At 52.4% G+C, this 20,951-nt stretch overlaps 1 protein-coding gene and 2 pseudogenes across 1 annotated transcript in view; 2 read left to right on the top strand and 1 right to left on the bottom strand.

Annotated features, from left to right (window-relative positions):
* Positions 1-20,951, bottom strand: part of LOC149333097 (uncharacterized) — a 104,997-nt gene that overhangs the window by 52,752 nt on the left and 31,294 nt on the right. The window lies entirely within an intron of this gene.
* Positions 3,809-10,043, top strand: LOC149333099 (uncharacterized; annotated as a pseudogene).
* Positions 11,568-13,586, top strand: LOC149333098 (uncharacterized; annotated as a pseudogene).

The raw sequence follows: 20,951 nt of genomic DNA, 5'->3' as shown, positions 1-20,951 counted from the left end.
ACTTCTCATCGATGGACCTGAAGAGCGGCTGCTGGCAAAATAAAGTCGACGAAACAGATCGCGAAAACACTGCGTTCCAGCGAGTAAACGTTCCAGCGAGTAATGAATACGGTGCTCGCAGGCTTGAAGTGGCAAATTTGTCTAGTCTACTTAGATGACGTTGTTGTCTTCTCCACAAGCTTTGAATATCACCTCAGAAGGCTTTGGATAGTGCTGGAAACAATCAAGTCTTCAGGCCTAACACTGCAACAAGAGAAGTGCCACTTCGCCTACGTGGAGCTGCTGTTCCTTCGTCACATCGTAAGAAAGGATGGAGTTCGCCCAGACCCTCAGAAGACGGCTGCGATCGCAAAGTTCCCACAGCCTAATGATAAGAAAGCTATACGCAGATTTCTTGGATTGGGCCCGTATTACCGGCGATTCGTAAAGAACTTTTCGCGCATCGCTGAGCCTTTGACCCAACTTACCAAGGCGGACGGGCCTTTTAAATGGGAAATGCCGCAAGAGGAAGCTTTCAAAGAGCTAAAGCGCCGCTTAGAGTCCGCCCCTGTGCTCAGGCACTTTGATGAAAACGCGGAAACCGAAATCCATACCGATGCAAGCAGTGTGGGCTTAAGAGCGATGCTCGTTCAGAAAAATGGTGGAGAGGAAAAAGTTATCGCGTACGCTAGCCGTTCACTGTCGAAAGCCGAAGCCAACTATTCGACGACCGAGAAAGTATGTCTCGCCATTATGTGGGCCACGTCGAAATTTCGCCCCTACCTGTACGGACGACCATTCAAGGCTGTGAGCGATCGCCATGCTCTGTGCTGGCTACCCAATTTGAAAGATCCCTCCGGCCGCCTTGCTCTTTGGAGCCTGCGTGTTCAAGAATTCGACATGACTGTAGTATACAAATCTAGCCGCAAGCATTCCGATGCAGACTGCTTATCGCGAGCCCCCGTCGACGCAGCAAGCGAAGAAGAAGACGACGATGCTTTCTTAGGACAGGTTAGCGCCAGCATTTTCGCGCAGCAGCAGCGCTCGGATCCTTAGTTGCAAAGCATAGTTGATTACCTGAAAGGCAAGACCGCATCGCCTCCTCAAGGGTTCAAGCGGCAACTGTCGTCCTTCGTCCTTCACAATAATGTCCTCCTGAACAAGAACTACGCGTCCAACAGGACAGTACATCTTCTTGTCGTGCCCAAGAATCTTAGGCAAGAAATTGTTCAGGCATGTCATGATGAGCCGACTGCGGGGCATCTCGGGATTGCTCGCACGTTGCACCGCATCCAGGAGAAGTAATATTGGCCGCGATTAGCTGCCGACGTTTCCCATTATGTGAAAACGTGCCGTGAGTGTCAGAAACGCAAAACGCCTCCGATTAGACCAGCCGGACTCCTGAACCTCATACTACCTCCAACTAAGCCCTCTCAGCAAATAGGAATGGACCTCCTCGGCCCCTTTCCGACTTCGCCATCAGGTAACAAGTGGATCACTGTGGCCACCAACTACATGACCCGATACGCCGAAGCAAAAGCGTTGCCTAATAGTACCGCAACAGAAGTCGCAAAATTTTTGTCGAACAAATTCTCCTGCGACACGGCACCCCCGAAGTGCTCATCACAGACAGATGGACGGCATTTACAGCGGAGCTGACGCAAGCCATTTTAAACTACAGCCAGACAAGCAATCGGAGGACAACTGCCTATCATCCGCAAACCAACGGCCTCACAGAGCGTCTGAACAAGACCATCGCAGACATGCTCTGCATGTACATCGACGCCGAACACAGACGTGGGACTCTATTCTACCCTACGTGATCTTCGCCTTTAATGCTACCGTCCAGGAGACAACCAGGTTTACTCCATTCCAGCTGGTATACGGCAGGAAGCCCACGACAACACTCGACGCAATGCTCCCGCACGTTTCCGACGAAGACAACCTCGACGTCGCCGCTTACCTTCATCTCGCCGAGGAGGCCCGAAGACTTGGGCGGCTTGACATTCAAGACCAGCAGCACATCGACGCCCGACGCTACATTCTGCGCCAACGAGACACGCATTACAAGCCATGTGATCGGGTTTGGATATGGACGCCAGTTCGCCGCCGTGCATTGAGCGAAAAGTTGCTGCGACGCTGCTTTGGCCCGTACAGGGTTCTCCGTCCCATCGGTGACCTCTATTATGAAGTCAGCCCCGACGGCACGACAGCATCTCAGCGACGCCGCACACGCCCGGAAGGCGTACATGTCGTACGCGTAAAGCCATATTATGAACGCTAAAGGTCTCGAAGTTTGCATTCTCCGTGTTTATTTTCATTTTAAAGCATCGAGACGATGCTTCTTTACGAGGGGGGTAATGCCACGTATCATTGTAGTGTCCGTTCGTTCGCGCAAGGCCGCAGGAAGGGGGTGTTATCATTTTGGTCGTGACGCGAGAAGCGACCGGACTGATCTCGATTGATCACAGATATGAACACCTGCATCTGCGTGTTTCCAGATAACTCTAGATGATCTGGACCTGTTTTCTCGAAGTTTCGTTGCCGGCTTTAAATTGAACGATGCCGCGAGCAGCGGGCATTCGTAGTTCGACGACTGACGAGCACGTTTGTTGCTTACGCCGCCGCCGAGTGATTCAGTTCTTTTGCGGGCGCATGTCAGCCCAAATAAAGAGCTTCGTTTTCAAATCTTGTTGGTGTCTTCCTGACCGCTGAACTGCCGTCACTACAACGTGACACTATCTAATGGTGACTATCCTACCACTCCGCCGGAGGGACCCGCCGTTGCATATATTCAACGTGCACTGCTCAACCAAACTCAAGCGAGTAACTTTTCGGACCTCTTTAGCCGCGCGCTAAGAGTAACGGGTCGCGATCCCCTGCTTAATGTGGGCGACTTTAACGCTCCCAGTCAGCTGGGGGGTATCCTAAAAGGAGTCGCGCGGGCGTAAGCTGGCGGAACTTGCGTCTAAGTTGGTCCGCACCCTCCACACACACCCCGTCCGCCCAACACGGCTAGGGAATTCCGTGACACGGGATACATGTCCGGACATAACGTTCACTAGCAACATACGACACGCAGACTGGCTCAACACCGAGGAGACCCTCGGTAGCGACCACTGCATCCTTAACACTAGACTACGCACACGCCCTCTCAAGTGTCCCAGAACACAAGCCCGTATCCCAGATTGGACGCAAGTCAGGCAAAATTTTTCTTCACTTGATAATACACCCCTTTCCGAGCAACAATACCCAACATGGTCCCAACAGCTGCTGACACAACTTTGCTCGCATGAAACTCAGATCCAGCTCTCAGAGGCAGTCACGGACGTGGATAACCACCTTCTACACCTCTGGGAAGCTAGTCGCAGCCTCGTCCGCCGTTGGCGACGCCAAAAACATAACAGAAAGCTTAAAGCTCGAATTGCCGAGCTTACCCTGAAAGCGGCAGAGTACGCGGCCCAACTCGCCGACTCCTACTGGGTTGATAGATGCAACACGGCCGCGCGACAAATGTCCAGCCCCAACACGTGGCGTCTTTTTCGAGCCCTAATCGGCCCAACCCAAACAAGACCCAAAACACAGAAACATTTGCAGCGAGGCGTGCACGCTTTCCCTGGCAACACAACTCAATTGGCACAGAAACTTCGGGACCAGTATCTGTGTACAGCCCATGACCCCCAGGATCTGGGGATCACCGAGTTCGGCAGCGGGAGCGGTCGCACGCCACGTGGGCTCTGCCAATGATCGCTGCTATTTGCGATCCTAAACTTTTTTGACAAGCAAGCTTGGAATCATCGTTTCCGGCAAGCTAGGCGGCATCCTCGGATACCATATTTGCCAAGGTGCGCTCAATTTTGTTGAATTTTCAGAGCCTTGAAGACCGCCACGCCTCTGCGGCGCTAAGCCTAACGGTGGCAAGGCCTGCACCGGCCGCGTTCGGGGATTCCCCGGCTATGGCGGTCCCAGGCCAAGTCACCGGCTACAATCCAACCTCCCTAAGGATCGTCAATATGGAAACCGTGCAACTTGAGGAGCCTCTTCCCAGCGAAGAAGAATATCTTCAAGATATGGTTCGCGTATGGCGCGGACGAAAGAAGACAAAGACCCCCAGGAACGCCAACGCGAACGCCGCCCAGCAAAGGGTGGCGGGGGGCTCTGCGCATATGCAGGGTGAGAACGCATCGCGCGCTGATGCGAAACAAGCCAAACAGCCCCGATGGGGGCCACAGCACACGCCCCACATCGGCAAAGAAGAAATTATCGTGGTGCTCAAGCCACGCGACACCATCGACCTAAAGACTACCTTAGGTCCTGGCGAAGCCGGCGCTGCCGTTCGCAGCATCCTCGGGGACGCGGCAAGTGTGGGACTTGCTGTGTGACCCGCGTGGGGCCAGAACCTTCTCGTGTACACCCTGCAATCTGTCGAAGCTGCGGAGAAGCTGCTCCGGGACATCATGCTGCCAGTAGGAGGCCGCACGATACTGTTCCGGGGCCATCCCAAGCTTTCCGGAGACATCTGCAAGGGCGTCGTTACAGTCTCCCCGGACGAGACGTCCGAAACCGTGAGGAAGAAACTGAGTGAGGACCCCATTGTGATATCTGTGCGGAAACTGGGTAAAACACAGACTGATGTGATCACATTTGTGCGGACAAGAGTGCCGCGGACCGTGCTCTATAGTTGCGAGCGTCTCCCCGTCCGCTTCTATAAGAAAACGATCCCTGCCTGCCCAGGCTGTGGCACGGTGGGGAATCGGGCCGACGCCTGCCCGCGGCCGCAGCCTGGGCGCTGTGAACGCTGCGGGGCTCAGGTTCCTGCTGCTCCTGACGGCGGCCCAACAGAACATCAGTGCTCCCCGTGCTGCCTCATATGCGGAGGCAGCCATCCCACCGGGGCGCCTGGCTGCGCGGGCAAGTACCGCAAGGTGATCAAGACGGGACCTCCGCCCACCCTAAAGCAGAAGCAGACGCCGGGACCCAAAAAAGCCTCGACGCCCAAGGCCGGATCCAAGCAGGCTCCGGCACCCAAACCCAAGTAGGCCCGGTCCGCGCCGTCCAAATCTGAAAATTCCGGGAACCTGACGAGGCCGCCGGTCTTCAAAGCCGGGGATTTTCCGCCCCTGGAACAACGTAAAACACAGGTGAGCAGTTGGACTGGGTTCGTCTCTATGGGTCCACCCCCTCTCCCTCCCCCACCGAATCCGCCCTACAGCGGCAGGTAGAGGAGCTCAGGCGTCAAAACCAAATTCTCGCCCATAAAATTCAAGAACTAGAAACTATGCAGGCCGGGCCGTCTAAGCCCATGCTGAACACTGAGCCAGAGGATAGCGATGACGGATCCTCCGTATCATCGTCGGGGCAGCTCGCGCTCCAACAGCAGAGGGCGCTCCGGATCCAGAGGGCCTAAGTCACCTCCTAGAGGCCGTTCGAGCTCCCGTGGCAGAGGGCGATCCGGATGCAGTTCCGGAGCCAGGGCGAGGTCCAGTTCGAGGTCCCGTGGCAGAGGACCATCCGGATCCAGGTCCGGAGCCAGGGCTAGTTCCAGCTCTAGGGACGCGAGGAACCCGTGGGCCCCCCGGAAGAGAAGCCCGAGCGGGGACCGTAAAATTGTAAGTTTCAGCAGCGCGGCCTCCCAGGCGAAAGATGAGAAAGATAGAGGAATAGAAAATTTGAAAAAGGAAGTCGGTGAACTTAAGAAGATCATTAAAAAACTCACTCAGGACCTTCACCGACCTCAACCACAAACATGCGCGGGGTCCCTCCCGTCTCAGCAAGCGTTTATTTCAGGACAGGTAGCTAAATCGGCTCCCCCACCTCCGGCGTTAAACGTGGTCACACCAAACGCGCCGCCCGCGACGGAGGAGGAAAAGATGGTCACTGAGCCCATTAGACCTCCCCCGCAGAAGCGGAGGGGTGGGGAGACAGATCCGCTTGTGGCATTAGAACAAAGGTTAGACGCGAAGTACCAGGCGAGATTCGAGAGGATCGAGACTGGCATGATCGAAATTATGGGTCTCCTAAATAAGATTCAGGAACAACTTACAGTTGCTGCCGGGAACGCAGCCTCTGGTGCTCTCACGGAGACTCAGCCAGTACTTCACCAATCCGAATATGGCCAGAACTCTATCAAAGAATGATTCGACTGTGTGGCAGTGGAACTGCCGAAGGTTCCCGCGTAAGCGAGCGCTCGTGCAACAGTACCTCGAGCAGGAAAATGAGAAACCTTTAGCCGTAGCGCTGCAAGAAACAGGCAAGGGCGCGGTTAAACTTACCGGATATCAAGCGTTTGCTAGCGACCGCGGGGAAAAATCTCGGGTTACTACATTCGTCAAAAGGAACGTAGTGGCAATCGCACACGAAATCAGTTCTCTTGACATTGAGGCGGTTCTCGTTGAAATTCTCACGAGTAGGAAGGTGGAGCCCAGTATTTTCCTCTTAAACATTTACAGCACCCCCAAGCAGCGTAAAGTTAGGTTCAGGGCGCTCTTTCGCAAAGCCATCAAGGCGGCAGGAACAAACCCGCTGATAATTGTAGGGGACTTTAACGCGGCCCATCAAGAGTGGGGATACAATAGGCACAACCCGAAGGGAAGGCAGCTGTGGGAAGACTTTCACGAATTGGGCCTCACACTGCAAACGGACCCGGGCTGTCCGACCAGGGTGGGAAACAGCGTGAGCGTCGACTCTACCCCAGATCTAACCTTCACCAGAAACGTTGCAGAAATTAAGTGGAGAAACACCGACATCAACTTTGGGCGCGATCACTACGTCCTCGCAGTAACCCTTAAACGGGGAGCCAAAGTTAAGGCCACTACCACGACCCTACAGGAGGAAGACGCACCGGCAAGCGCCGACAGCAAACTCTTGCACATGTGGGAAGCTAAACGAGGCATGGAAAAGCGTCTCCGCACACAGAGATGGAAGAGAAATTTGAGGCGAAGAATAGCCAGGCATAATAAGGAAATTGAGGAGTACGCAATTAAACTTTCTGAGCAAAACTGGTGTAGTAGATGTGATGAAATGGAAGGCAATATGAACCTTTCCAAGATGTGGGACCTGCTGCGACATCTCCTGGACCCTGATAGCTCAAAATCAAAATCGGGCACTAGATTGGCGAAGGCCAGGCACGCGTCCGAGGGAACGGCCGCGGAGCTCGTGGCAAAATTAGTGAAGACCTACATCGGCGGCACAGAATCCCTCCCCCTCCCGCAGTACAAGGGCCCTCCTAACGAGACTCTCGATGCGCCCATAACAGAGGCGGAGGTTAGGGCCGAAGTTTTGACTTTAAAGACGCGATCGGCCCCCGGCCCAGACGGGGTTACGATCAAATTACTAAGGAATCTGGACGAACTGTCCATAACGGCGCTCACGAAATACATGCAGGAGGTATGGAGTGGCGGCCGTCTCCCTCAGCAATGGAAAACTGCAAACGTGGTGCTAATCCCTAAGCCGAGTAAACCGCCCGGATTAGAAAATCTCAGACCCATTTCCCTAACCTCGCGCTTAGGAAAGCTTATGGAACGCGTCATCCAGGCTAGACTGACACGCTTCATGGAGCAGAACTACCTGTGGCCGCACGAGATGGTCGGGTTCCAGCCGGGCTTGTGTACGCAGGACGTGATGCTTCGCTTGCAACATGACATCATAAATTCGAGATCCAAAGACGCGAAGGTGTTTTTAGGTTTAGAGCTAACCAAAGCCTTCGACAATGTTAAGCATGCGGCCGTCCTTGCGGGGCTTCAGGACATAGGTGTCGGCGAAAGGACGTATAATTACATCAAAGATTTCCTGTCACACAGGACCATAAAACTGAAATTTCAGGACTTAGAATTCCCCACGGTTTACCTGGGAAGTAAGGGAACGCCGCGGGGATCGGTGCTCTCCCCCTTCTTTTTTAACGTGGCAATGAGGGGGCTTCCCGCCGCACTCAGGAATATAGACGGCATAAAATTTAGCTTGTACGCAGATGACATCAACATATGGTTGAACAGTGGTAGTGACGGTAGCATAGAAGAGCGGCTGCAGGCAACGGCAGACACTGTAGTGTCCTACGCGGCCGAAAGGGGCCTTGTTTGTTCGCCGCAGAAATCGGAACTTTTTGTTTACAATCCGAAAGCGCTGCGGTGCAAGCGAGACTGGAATTTTGAAATTAAGGTAGAGGGCAAAGCTGTACCGAAAGTTAATCACATCAGGATCCTCGGACTTTTTATGCAAGAGGACGGTTATAATGAAGGAACTATCAAGAAGTTCAGCAACTACGCTGCGCAAGTAACAGGGATCTTCAGGAGGGTCGCGCTGAAGGGCAGGGGTCTCAAAGAAAGTAGCCTCTTGAAACTGACGCAGGCGTATATTATTAGCCGAATATGCTATGCCACGCCATTCCTCGATATTAGGGTAAACGAGAGAGAGAAGATCGACGCAATTATTCGGCGCTGCGTCAAGAGGGCGCTGGGCGTACCTATCTCCACCTCTACAGACCGCCTGTTGGAAATGGGGGTGCATAATACTTGGATTGAACTCGCCGAGGCGGTGCGAATCGCCCAGATCGAAAGACTGAGTACAATGAATACGGGCTGGACCATCTTAGAATAGGTCGGCCGAAAAGTAGATAAGGGCATACGCGACAAGGTCGCCCTACCGCCACAATGTCGCGAGAATATCATCTTTCCCCCCCTCCCCCGCAACATGCACCCAGAACATCACAAGAAAAGACGGGAGAAGAGGGCGGAGGCGCTGGTTAAAAGGGCCGGGAATTTCAAGGCAAATGAGTTTGCCTACGTGGACGCAGCGAGTGGCAGGTCGGGGGCGGCGGTCGCCTCAGTAGTCGACGGCCGAGGTGCACCAGTCGCCGCCGCCTCCATTAGGAGTAGAAACATAGATACAACAGAGGAGGTCGCAATAGCGCTTGCTTGCGCCGGAACCAAGGCCAGTTTAATTCTTAGTGACAGCAAAACAGCAATCTGCAACTTCGGAAAGGGCAGGGTCTCGCCAGAAACTGCTCAAATTTTGTCCGCAGCCAAAATTGATCGCAAGATCACCTTAATTTGGGTCCCAGCACACACATCCGTCCCCGGTAACGAGGCGGCCCACATGTTTGCCCGAGATCTCTACTTCCGGGTAACTGTAGAGCCGCCCGACACCCAGGGGATGGACGAACGTTTGCAAACGTACGCGGAAATCACCGTGCACTACAGGTTAGGCAGGCGTCTAATGCCACCACCAGATGCAAACTTAACCAATACAGAGGCCATCGCCTGGAGACGATTACAGGCCGGAAATTTCGTTAACCTCGTCTGGTTATTTCAAACCACGTTAGACGATAAAAAAGATGACAAATGTAAGACCTGCGGAGCGAGGGGGACCCTCGACCATATCATTTGGCAATGCCCTGGATCCCCGGGTGCTGAGAACAATATTAAGAGTAGAGAATCCTGGGAGGCCCTTCTGCGAAGCCAGGTTCCCGCCGACTAGAAACGAGCTGTCCGCCTGGCGGCTGAAGCCGCGAAGAGACAATGTATCTTCGCCAGTTTTAGTCGCGGAGGTCCCGTCCCCCGTCCCCTAGGCCTGCATGCCAGGGACGGGGAGTAGGGAGCCTCCTACATCGGTGGAAATAAAAGTTGTTATCAATCAATCAATCTTGCCTCACTAGCGTCTCGCGGCGGACCGCGGACACGGTGGTCGATTCGTCTCCCGTTGACGCTGGCCGCTTCGAGGCATTGGAGTGTAGAGCCGAGCAGTTCGAGGAGCTCTTGGCAGCCCTCCTGAACCAAATCATGATTGCGGTCCGCGAGTCCTTTCAAAACATGTTCAGGTCAGCATATGCTGAAATCCTTCCAGACATTGCGGCCCAGGTGATTGACTGTGTCCTTAAGGCGGTGCAACCCTGGATCAGCTCCCAAATCAAAAATACTGTCTCCTGCGACCCCCCGCAGCTAAAACGTAAAACAGCTCCCCGGCAGTCTGTCGAAGAAAGCGGTTCACGGCCGATGGCTGCGGCGTTGATGCAGCCTCCTCCCGCTGGGGCTGCGCAGGCCCCCGGACTGAGTGGCTACCCAGCCACGTAATAATAAAAACATCAATATGGCTACCAAACCTTCTCAGAAAGCTAACAAATTAAAAGAAAGCTAACAAATTAAAAATAATTCAATGGAACTGCAGGGGCTTCAGAGCCTGGAAAAAACGATCACACCTCCAGCTCTACCTGCAGTGCCTCGGTGACATGCCGGCGCTTCTTGCTCTGCAAGAGCCCGGTAATGATGCGAAATTCTCTGGGTATAGCTCGTTTCAGGGTGGGCCCTCGACATGCATCCTGGTGCATAAAGCATACACCGCGATTCAGGTCGATCTTGACCTGGAGATCGAGCAGGAATACACAATGGTCAAGGTTCTGCCTCTCAAGCGCCGCGATCCGTCAATACATGTACTAAACGTATACTGCCCCCCGCATAAGCCGCGCGTTACTTTCAGCGAAATTTTCTATCGTGCACTCAAATTGGCTGACAAGGAACCCCTGTTGATTGTTGGGGATTTCAACGCCCCCAGTCAAAGCCAGGGGACGCAAGCTGGCGGAGCTCATCTCCACCCTTCGTCTTACGTTGCTCACGGATCCGACCTGCCCCAGACGTGTGGGCAACTCGGTGACCCGTGACACGTGTCCTGATTTATCCCTGGTTAGGAACACTAGAAACGCCACCTGGGAGAACCTGGGGGATACCCTGGGCCGCGATCACTGCCTTCTCCGCATCACGCTTTTGGCGAAGGCGGCCTGTAAAAAATGGGGACAGGCGAAAATAACCAATTGGCACCAATTTCGAACTCAGGACGTCCCTCCGGTACTATTCTCCGATGGCTATGCGGAGTGGGCAACACAGGTCACCAACATACAGAAACAACACACGCAAACACTTCACACCACCGACGAGATCCCCGCAGTGGACAATCACCACCTGCATCTGTGGGAAGCGCGCCGGAGCTTAACAAAACGATGGAAGAAGCACAAGACGAACCGCAAGCTTAGAGCCTGCATTGCACAACTTGCGGAGCAGGCTGCAGCATATGCCGCACAGCTCACAGACACCAATTGGATAGAACGCTGCAACTCGGCAGCACGTCAGATGAGCTCGAAGGGGACTTGGCGTCTCTTACGCAGCCTCATCGACCCTTCTCAAACGAAAGGGGAGACGTAAAAACAGCTCCGGCGGGCTTTGCACGGGTACCAAGGTACGACGGCGCAACTTGCGGACACTTTGTGCGACAGGTATCTCTGCCGCACAAATGACCCGGTTGGGACCGAGTACACGTACTCCGGCAAGCCAAATCAGAATTTAGACGCCCCTTCCGAGTTGCATGACCTTAAGGCGGCCCTGGCTAAAATGCGCCGAGGTGGGGCACCGGGTCGGGATCGCATAACAGTCAAACTGTTGACGAACCTCTCCGACTCTGCATACCTCCATTTGCTACAATACATATATCAGATCTGGGATGGGTGTCCGCTCCCACTCGAATGGAAAAGATCGCTTGTGACGTTCATCCCCAAAGCACGTAAAGCCGTGACTACGGACCACCTGAGACCCATCTCATTCACCTCGTGTGTGGGAAAGCTCATGGAGACGATGGTTCGGGATCACCTCTCTCCATACATGTAGGGTAAGGGCTTCTTTGCAGACACTATGTTCGGGTTCCGCCCGCACATGTCTGCACAGGATGTCCTACTCCAACTACACAGGGACATAATACAACCCACAGCCTTGCAACAAAACGACAAGGCCATTCTCGCCCTCGATCTTAAGGAGGCGTTTGACAATGTTAAACATGGTGCCATACTGTCTAACTTGAACACCACTAACTGGGGGGTGAAGGTCTTTGCTTATGTCAGAGACTTTCTCTCTGCGCGTCAGGCACTCCTCCGGGTTGAGGAAGAGGAATACGGCCCGTACTCCATGGGTACACGAGGCCCACCACAGGGGGCGATGTTATCACCGCTTCTTTTCAACATCGCCATGATGCATCTTCCCGGCCGACTGGCTCAGGTGGAGGGCATAAAGCACGCGCTCTACGCAGACGACATTACAATCTGGACCACCGAGAGGATCCTTGGGAAGATGGAGGACCGCCTGCAGCTGGCGGCCTCCATGGTCGATGCATATCCTGCCGACTGTGGTCTCCAATGTGCTCCCGCCAAATCAGAGCTTCTACACGTCAGGACAAACCACAAGCACAACACGTCTCTACACATATCTCTGTCGGGCGGTCCCATCAGAGAAGTGGCAGAGCTCCGGATCCTCGGTCTGTTCATCAATAACAAGCTTAGGCCGGACTCCACTATAGCGAAACTCAAGCGCATAGGTGAACAGGTAGGGCGCATGATCCACCGTGTTTCCAACAAGCGGGGTGGTCTGCGGGGCAGGGACGCGCTGCGGCTCGCCCATGCCTTCGTGACCAGCCGGATCCTCTATGCCGTGCCGTACCTACGCACCACCAAACAAGACGAGCGCATTGACGCCATCATCAGGAAGGCAACAAAGCGAGCACTGGACCTCCTGGTGGCTACCTCCAACGCCAAACTGAAGGCGTTGGGAGTGGTAAACTCCTATCACGAGTTGCGGGAGGCCCACCTCGTGAACCAATATACGTGGCTATCGCAGACGGTTCCTGGGCGCCGCCTGCTAAACCGCTTACACTTCCAACACACATGCATACCAGAGGGAACGGAGAACATCCCGGTGCTGTGGCGCCACATGCTCTGGGTCGCTCCGCTCCCGCGTAACATGGACATGGCTTCACATGAAGGCAGACGACAAGCGCGGGTTCGCACGCTTGAGAGGCAATATGGATCTAAAGAGGGCATCTACTACGAGGACATAACAGGGCCGTCGCCCGCGGGATTCTACACGGCTGCCGTAGTCCACCGGGGAATGAATGTCGATGGGCTATCTTTTCATGCCCCAAATTCAACACGAGCGGAAGAAGTCGCAATAGCTCTCCCTGCCGCCGATCCAAAATCGAGAACGGTTATCACAGACTCTCGCCGGGCCTGTGAACATTATCTTGCAGGGGAAATATCACCTGTTGCCTCCCAAATTCTAAGACGCGCTCCCGCCGATCCAACTCGCACAACAGTGATCTCGGCTCCTGGCCACCAGGGTCTACGAGGCAATGAGGCCGCTGATGCGGCCGCCCGAGCGCTCACACACCGGACTCCTCATCCTAGCTCTCCTGGCTCAGAAGCTCAAAAACCACTTCTGCGGTTCCGCGAAATCCTAATTCATTATTGCGACAGCCACCGCCTATACCTGGCACCTGCCAAGGGGCTGAGTTAGGCGGAGGAGCGAACTCTGCGGCGCCTGCAGACAGGAACTCTTCTCTGTCCTGCCATAGCAAAACTCTTCGACCCGAACACAGATGGGCGCTGCCCGCACTGTGGAGAGATCTGCGATATGTTTCACATGGTGTGGGCATGTACTCAGAATCCTCACCATCCCCCTTCCCCCACCCCCACCCTAGAGGCATGGGAGACTGTCCTCCTCAACTGCTCCACACTGGAGTCCCAAAGGGCTCTAGTAAAGCGGGCGCGAGACAGGGCCTCGTTGTGCGGTGTCCCGGACTAAGGATACCGACCATGTAGCGGGGTCTTCTGATCCCCAAGCTCTCTCTGAGTATTAAAAATATTTTTCCCCACCACCTGGATCTGCGTACTCTTATGCAGGCAGAGAGAACAGAGAGCTGGATCAACCTTTCCAGCTCCATGATCTGCGGGCGGCTCTCGCCAAAATCAAACGGAGCACTGCGCCAGGAAGGGATAAGGTCACCGTGAAGCTTTTGACGAACCTGCCCGACTTGGCATACCGGTCCCTCCTCGACTACATCAATGCAATTTGGCGCGGGCACACCCCCTTGCCAATGGACTGCAAAACGGCTCTGGGCACTTTTATTCCTAAAGCAGGAAACCAAACTGACACAGATAACTTCCGCCCCATCCCTCTCACCTCCTCTGAGAGCAAACTAATGGAGACGATGGTGCGGGATCGATTATCTGCATATCTTGAAAACAAACATGTCTTTGTGAGAACCATGCTCGGATTCCGCCCACACAGATCCGCACAGGATGTCCTCCTGCAACTTAATCGGGAAGTTCTAGACCCCCTCGAATGCCCCCATAATGACCGGGTAGTACTCGCCTTGGATCTTAAAGGAGCATTTGACAATGGAACACACAAGATCCTACTCACTAGCTTAATCCTGACAGACTGTGGCCTCAACACATTCCGGTACATAAACCAGTGTTTAATGGATCGTCAATCTTACATCCGAATCCAAGATAGAGAGCATGGTCCTTATCTACTCGACACGCGGGGAACCCCCCAAGGCGCGGTACTTTCCCCGCTGCTCTTCAGTCTGGCCATGATGCATCTGCCGGCCCAGCTGAGTGGTGTCGCCGTCGTGCAGCATGCCCTGTACGCTGATGACATCACTCTGTGGACCACGCAGGGCAGCACAGGGGACATTGAAACCAGCCTGCAAACAGCGGCGACGATATTGGACCGCTACGCTCGCCGCTCCGGTCTTCAATGTTCCCCTCAAAAATCTGAATTTGTGCACCTCTGACACTCACAAAAGTGCACAACTAAAATATATCTTTCTCTTGATAGTAGTCCCATACGCGAAATTGATGAGATAAGGGTACTCGGACTCTACATCTACAAACACAGACGGCCACACACTACATTGGCCAAACTCTGTAACGTGGGGGACCAGGGGGGCCGCATGGTCCACCGGGTTTCCAACAAACGTGGGGGTTTACGAAGCAAGGATGCCTTGCGGCTGGCAAACGCCTTTGTAACCAGTCGAATTCTCTACTCGAATCCTTATCTCCACCTACGGAAACAAGAGGAGGATGCGCTTGAGGTCAACGTTCGCCAAATTATTAAACGTGCCCTTGACCTCCCCGTCACTACTTCAAATAGCCGGCTTATGGCCCTTGGGGTGGTGTCGCGAATCGGGTGGACGCGTCCCCGACTGCTGAAGGTGAACGCTTTCGCGTGCAGGTTCGAGGAAAGGAACAAAGAAATCAAACAAAACAAAACGAAGCCGTGTTTATATTTTAGGTTTGGTTTGGTTGATGGGGTTTAACATCCCAAAGCGACTAAGGCTATGAGAGACGCCGTAGTGGAGGGCTCCGCAAATTTCGACCACCTGGGGTTCTTTAACGTGCACTGACATCGCACAGTACACGGGCCTCGAATTTCTCCTCCAGAGAAATTCAGCCGCCGCAGCCGGGATCGAACCCGCGTCTTTCGGGCCAGCAGCCTAGCACCATAGCCACTGAGCCAAAAGGAGCCAATAAAAGATACAAAAACATCAAGGAAAACACACACTAGAAACGCGTACAACACTAGAGACAAAAAGGAGAGAGTTCACCGGATACAAAGCGTCCCAGTTGGAGCGGGAAGGCCTTGCAGGTGACACAGACGCGGGTTGGCGAGTTGCGATGCGTCGCTGGCGTTGCGTCCAGGGAGGCGGTGGTAGAGAGCCAGGAGAGCAGGAACGGAGATGACACAGGAGACGCTGACGAACTCTTGTAAGTCGCCCCCTAGAACTGGACAGCAGCAGCAGGAAAACCGTGGCCGGGTCTTCTCGATGGCGTTCCAAAACGCCGTAGGCTTGTGCAGCCTATCTAAGGATGTCTTGACAGCAAAAAGGCAATTGCAGTAGGCCTGCGTCGTAGATTCAGTCGCAGCACAGACCCGAAGTCTGACGGCTGCCACCTCACGCTTGAATGAGGCTTAATGATCTTGAGTCGATGATTCAAGGGAAGTCATTAGCAGCTCGGATCTAACGTCCGACAGCTGCCACTTCCACGCTTGAACGACCAGACTTGTGCTGCGGTGTCTTCGTCAACACCTCGGTTTGCTGACACGCAGCTCTACGGTCCTCGTGCCTGCCTCGCGCAAACCACTGGCACGCGCACCCGCGCAACGCGGGGCTGGAACGTACGGCGCTCCCCTGTCCGACGCACCACTGCCGACACGCCGAGTTCCAAAAATGCCTTACCAGTGTGGTGGGCACATCACAGGTGGTGAATACTTTCCGGGAGCCCTTGTCGCTAACGGAGTCGGGTCGCCGGCTTCTTGCTCGACTCCATATCAAACACTCCACTCCCATGGAAGACAGGTTTCACATCCCAGAACTGTGGAGACGTGCCCTCCACGTCCGGCCTCTTCCAGCCAACATGCCACACGAAGACCATAACGGTCGGCGCCTGGCATGAGCGGAAGCGCTAGCCCGACATTATGGCAACAAAACTGGTGTATACTACGTGGACGCTTCCTGTCCTCACCATGGGAGATGTTACGCGGCCGCAGTAGTTCACAACAGCAACACAGTTAATGGCCTCACCTTCAGAGCCCTTAGTGCAACACAAGCATAAGAGGTCGCGATTGCTCTCGCGGGCTCACATTCCGAATCAAAATACATAATCACAGACTCGCGAGGGGCCTGTCGGAACGTCGAACAAGGCTGCACTCTCTTCCTAGCCTTTCGAATCTATCAAAATTGCATACGGCATACAGATCCCGCACACCGTTACCTTATATGGGCCCCTGCTCACCAGGGGTTGGCAGGAAACGAGGCAGCGGACGCGGCCGCCCGCGCGCTCTCTCACCGGGCTGTTCTCTCCTCCCCACCCGATCTCAGGAACCCGATCCTATTCCGTTCTATACCTTCAAAGATATTACAGGCTATTATCAAGACAGTCGTCGCCTTTACCCTCGCCCATGTAAAGGCCTTAAGAAGGCGGATGAGCGGCTCCTTCTCCGCCTTCTCACCGATACATTTCTGTGCCCGGCAGCACAAACATTTTGACCCCTCCTTTAACGGCAGCTGTCCGCACTGTAGTGCAGTGTCTTCTGACATCTATCACATGGTGTGGGCCTGCTCCTCCAACCCGGCTATTCCCCCATTCCCAACCCAACTCGGGAGGACTGGGAGGTGACCCTCACTGCAAAAAAATTCCGTGAATGTTACGTACAAACTCTCCATAACAGAACAAACGCTTGCTCTGTTGCATCTGAAATGGAGGGTCCATCCGTAACACATTCGTGAAGGTGGCTGGCCGTATTATGCATTTTCTGAAACGTATTACTCGCCGTAACTGTTGGCCCCCGGACTAGGCACCACATGACGTCCCATTTCCGATCTGTGTGGTTTACTCTTGTTCAACAATGTCCGCAAACTAGCATGGCGAAAATGAGATTAACCCCATGTGCAAAGTTGAAGATCCGAGGGGGGGTGATAATCAAATTAGACCCAAGTGACGGATAATGTTGCTTCAACGTTGAGGGATTGCTACAAATTGTGAGCAACATTAAATAGCAAAGGACTTACTTTGCAATAACTTTAAAAGAAGAACGTTGACTTCATAAAAAAATATTTTCACGATGTTGCTAACCACATGACAGGGTAACAATTAATAAATGCATTTAATAAATAATTTAGAAATGCAGCTTAATGAGGTCAAGAGATAAAAAAAAATTTAGACACAGACAATGGTTAGACAACTTCTCTAAATTGAACAGCTGAAAATACATTACAAACATTACATACAAACATTACAAACAAGGTGAAAGCCTAATTTCCGTCTGCCGTTTGACAAGGAAACGAACCACTGAGAAAGCCAAAAGCATGGGCAAACAAATTTGTGAATGAAGTGCAATGTAGCAGTCACATCTTTGCTACACAACCATCAATCAAAAACGCTAACTCCTTCACGGATAACAAAAGCACAGGCACAACAAAATATTGCTAATTGCAATGTTCAATTTATTAGGTACCTATAGCCGGCCATTAATGCCTGGTCTTCCTGCGGATAAATGAAACGCTGCAAAAAAGCAGTGAGCAGCCATAATTGCTGTAGTGACAAGGAGGATGTGCACCGTCGGTGCTGCTCCCTCATCCTCACTAGGAAATAATAGCTGTTTTTTTCTGCAATGTACTCTGGAAGCATGAATTTCCTATCCACCTTTATTTAGCTTGCACTGACACGACCCATCATGAACTCTGCAGCTTTGACAAACATGCGGGCCAGTCGACAGCCACAGAAGACTGTAGAAACCTGCTAACTTGCAAAAAACCAGTGCTCAGAAAGAAAAATTATAAAAAAATGAGGAGTTCCTTATACGCACTATGTTTTATATGGTACTAAGAATGCTGCTAAGACATGGCATGAATATTGATTTTTTCTGCTCAGTTACAAACTTTCTCGCCTGTGCTAACATATTACTGCAATGTAAATAATGAAACATGCCAGCATTGCACAACATGCTGTAAGACTTACAAAATACACCCCCTGCAAGGCTACCACATGCCTCTTAGATGTGGTAATGTTTATATCTACTAAACTATCTAGACTAAAATGAGACACCAAGCCTCTGACATCTGGAGATGTGTACCTCCCATGCAATTAGAGTGATTGGAGATGCTCCTCATTGATGGCATTTCAGTTGCTAGGTGTGGAAGAACCGGATATGAAGATGAACAACTAGACACCCATTTTTTAAGCAACGTCACAATGAGCAATGTGCCTTCGCTTTTCTTCCATCCAAAAAGTTTTATGTTCCATGTTTACGTAACTGCTTGCATGTGCTCATTTTGGCTTGCTGAGAGGTTCTTTTCTTTGTTAAACTAGCTTTAACTCTGACCAAAGTCTTCTGCACCTTCTTAATTTTTTGCTAGTGTTCACCTTAAGTCATGTGTAAGCTCACGCAGATCTCTACTTCTCTACGTTTCCAACTGTCACATCTTCTCTGCCTTCGTCATGTCCATCACTGCATCCGACGCCTTCAAGTATAGTATGCTGTGTATAATCACCTTAACTAATCTGCCTATTACACATGTATTTTTGTTAGCCACCCACTCCTCTATCTGGCGCTGATAGGCCCTGAGAGTAAATAAATGAATTGTAGTCTAAGCTAAGTCTCAGCAAGCATGCATTATGTTCAGTTTATTTTACCATGTTGACCAGTAAAGAGTGGACAGAAAAAAGCTGCAAAGTAGAGCTTGACATGCCTCTCGCCCCTACACTGGAAGGCAGCAGGCAAGGCATTTGCAACCACTAACGACAACGGAACATGCCAAGTGTGAAGTAAATCAGTAATGTTCCTCGCTTTTATCACAATGTATACTCTCTGCTCAGTAATTTATTACCCCCTTAGACATTCTGCAAGGAGTGCATACAATGATGTGTCACCACAATACAATGAGAATCATTAACCCTGTGCCAATACAACAGCGAAGAAATTTATGCCCAATAAATGCATTGCTTACATGCAACCAAGAGGCAAGAATGGGCCAACCTGGCACATATATGGAAAATAAGCTCAAAATTATAAAGAATGACATTTGAGCAGCCGCTCATTCCCCCACCCCCTCCCATCAAAAAAATATGAAAAAGGGTCCTCTTCACACGGGACGTTTGAAAGATGCGGCTGTAATATTTGCGAAAGTTCAACTACGTGTGAAATTCAGATATAAATAACGCCAACGCATTCGGTTGGAAACGAGGCGCCAGGGCGCGGGCATACAGTAATCGTCTTCAGGTATCGACTGGTTCCACCTCCTGAGGGCCGCTGCTCGACGAATACCACTCAAGGCCACGTTCACATCCAACAAGCTTGTAATAAACTTTAGACAGGTGTTTATCATGATGCAGCAGCAGCTCATCAGTGCTATTGGCCAGTGCTGAATTTTTTAGCTTGATAAACGCAATCATCCACCGAAACGTGTGTCGACTGTTCCTCGCCAGATTCTTGCAGTCCCACGAGGGTGAGCAGCTTTTCCGCCGGCTTCAAGTCTCCTCTTTCGTGCGGGGCCACTGGCATTGTAACGCACATTCTGCACGGTCGTTTTACTATGCATCGATGCCGCATGGGACAGCAAGCGGTTGTACACTCCAATGCGGCGTACGGGCCGCACGCATACACACACCGTAACGACAATACAGCGCGCAGGACGCACGCAGCGAACACGGAAGAACAAAAACCGTTCTAAAGCACCTGTTCACTCAACACCACACAATCCGCACATGGTTCCGACTGCGGGCTTGGCTAGCGCTTCGACTCGTCACGGCCAAGCACTGCGCTCTTGTGGTAACAATGCTCATGAAACGAAAAGAAAATTTTAATATGTAAAACCATTCAAATTGTCAGCTAAAAAAGCTACGGTAAAATTAAATACATCTGATATGTTTTCAAGGTGGTGCGCTTTTGCGGCGTCAGCGATGTAAGCATGGATGCGAATACGCGAATGACGCTATGAATTTCCCGTGCAACTCTGCTAGCCACCATAGCCTATGCCATAGCTCTGCAAATGGCATCGTGCTCGGCGTTTTGCGCGGCTGACTTGCCCGCGTAAATTTTGCTTCCTCCGTGCACACATGCTTGGTGAGGTGAACGGTGGTCGGTACGAACAGTTTGAAGTTTAATCGACTGAAAATTGCTCAAGGAAAGTCAGCGGAATTGCATTTTTATTGTTTCTGTGCATCGCGAGTGACTGGCGGCAGCCACACGGCATTGTCTCCGGTTTGGTGAAGTTGTGAGAAGGCAAGCAATTTGTTCTCAGATTTTGAAAGCGGTTTTTAAGCATGAAATGCTTTTAGCCCCCGTTGTCGGCAGTGTGGTGACGTCACGCCGAGACCGAGATCCACTCATCCGGGCATTGAAATCCACTCATCCGGGCACTGAAATCCACTCATCCGGGCACTGAAATAGAGTCATCCGGGCACTGAAATCGAGTCATCCGGGCACTGAAATCGAGTCATCCGGGCACTGAAATGGAGTCATCCGGGCACTGAAATCGAGTCATCCGGGCACTGAAATCGAGTCATCCGGGCACTGAATTCCAGTCATCCGGGCTCTGAAACGAGAACATCCGGGCACCGTACGAGACTTAACGAGATTTAACGAGACTCTCTAAGCCCT

Source organism: Amblyomma mixtum, chromosome 8 (genome assembly GCF_055824585.1).
Source record: "Amblyomma mixtum isolate Tamu chromosome 8, ASM5582458v1, whole genome shotgun sequence".
Classification (NCBI taxonomy): domain Eukaryota; kingdom Metazoa; phylum Arthropoda; class Arachnida; order Ixodida; family Ixodidae; genus Amblyomma; species Amblyomma mixtum.
Note: the sequence above shows the minus strand (reverse complement) of the source record. Positions and strands in the feature narration are given on the sequence as shown.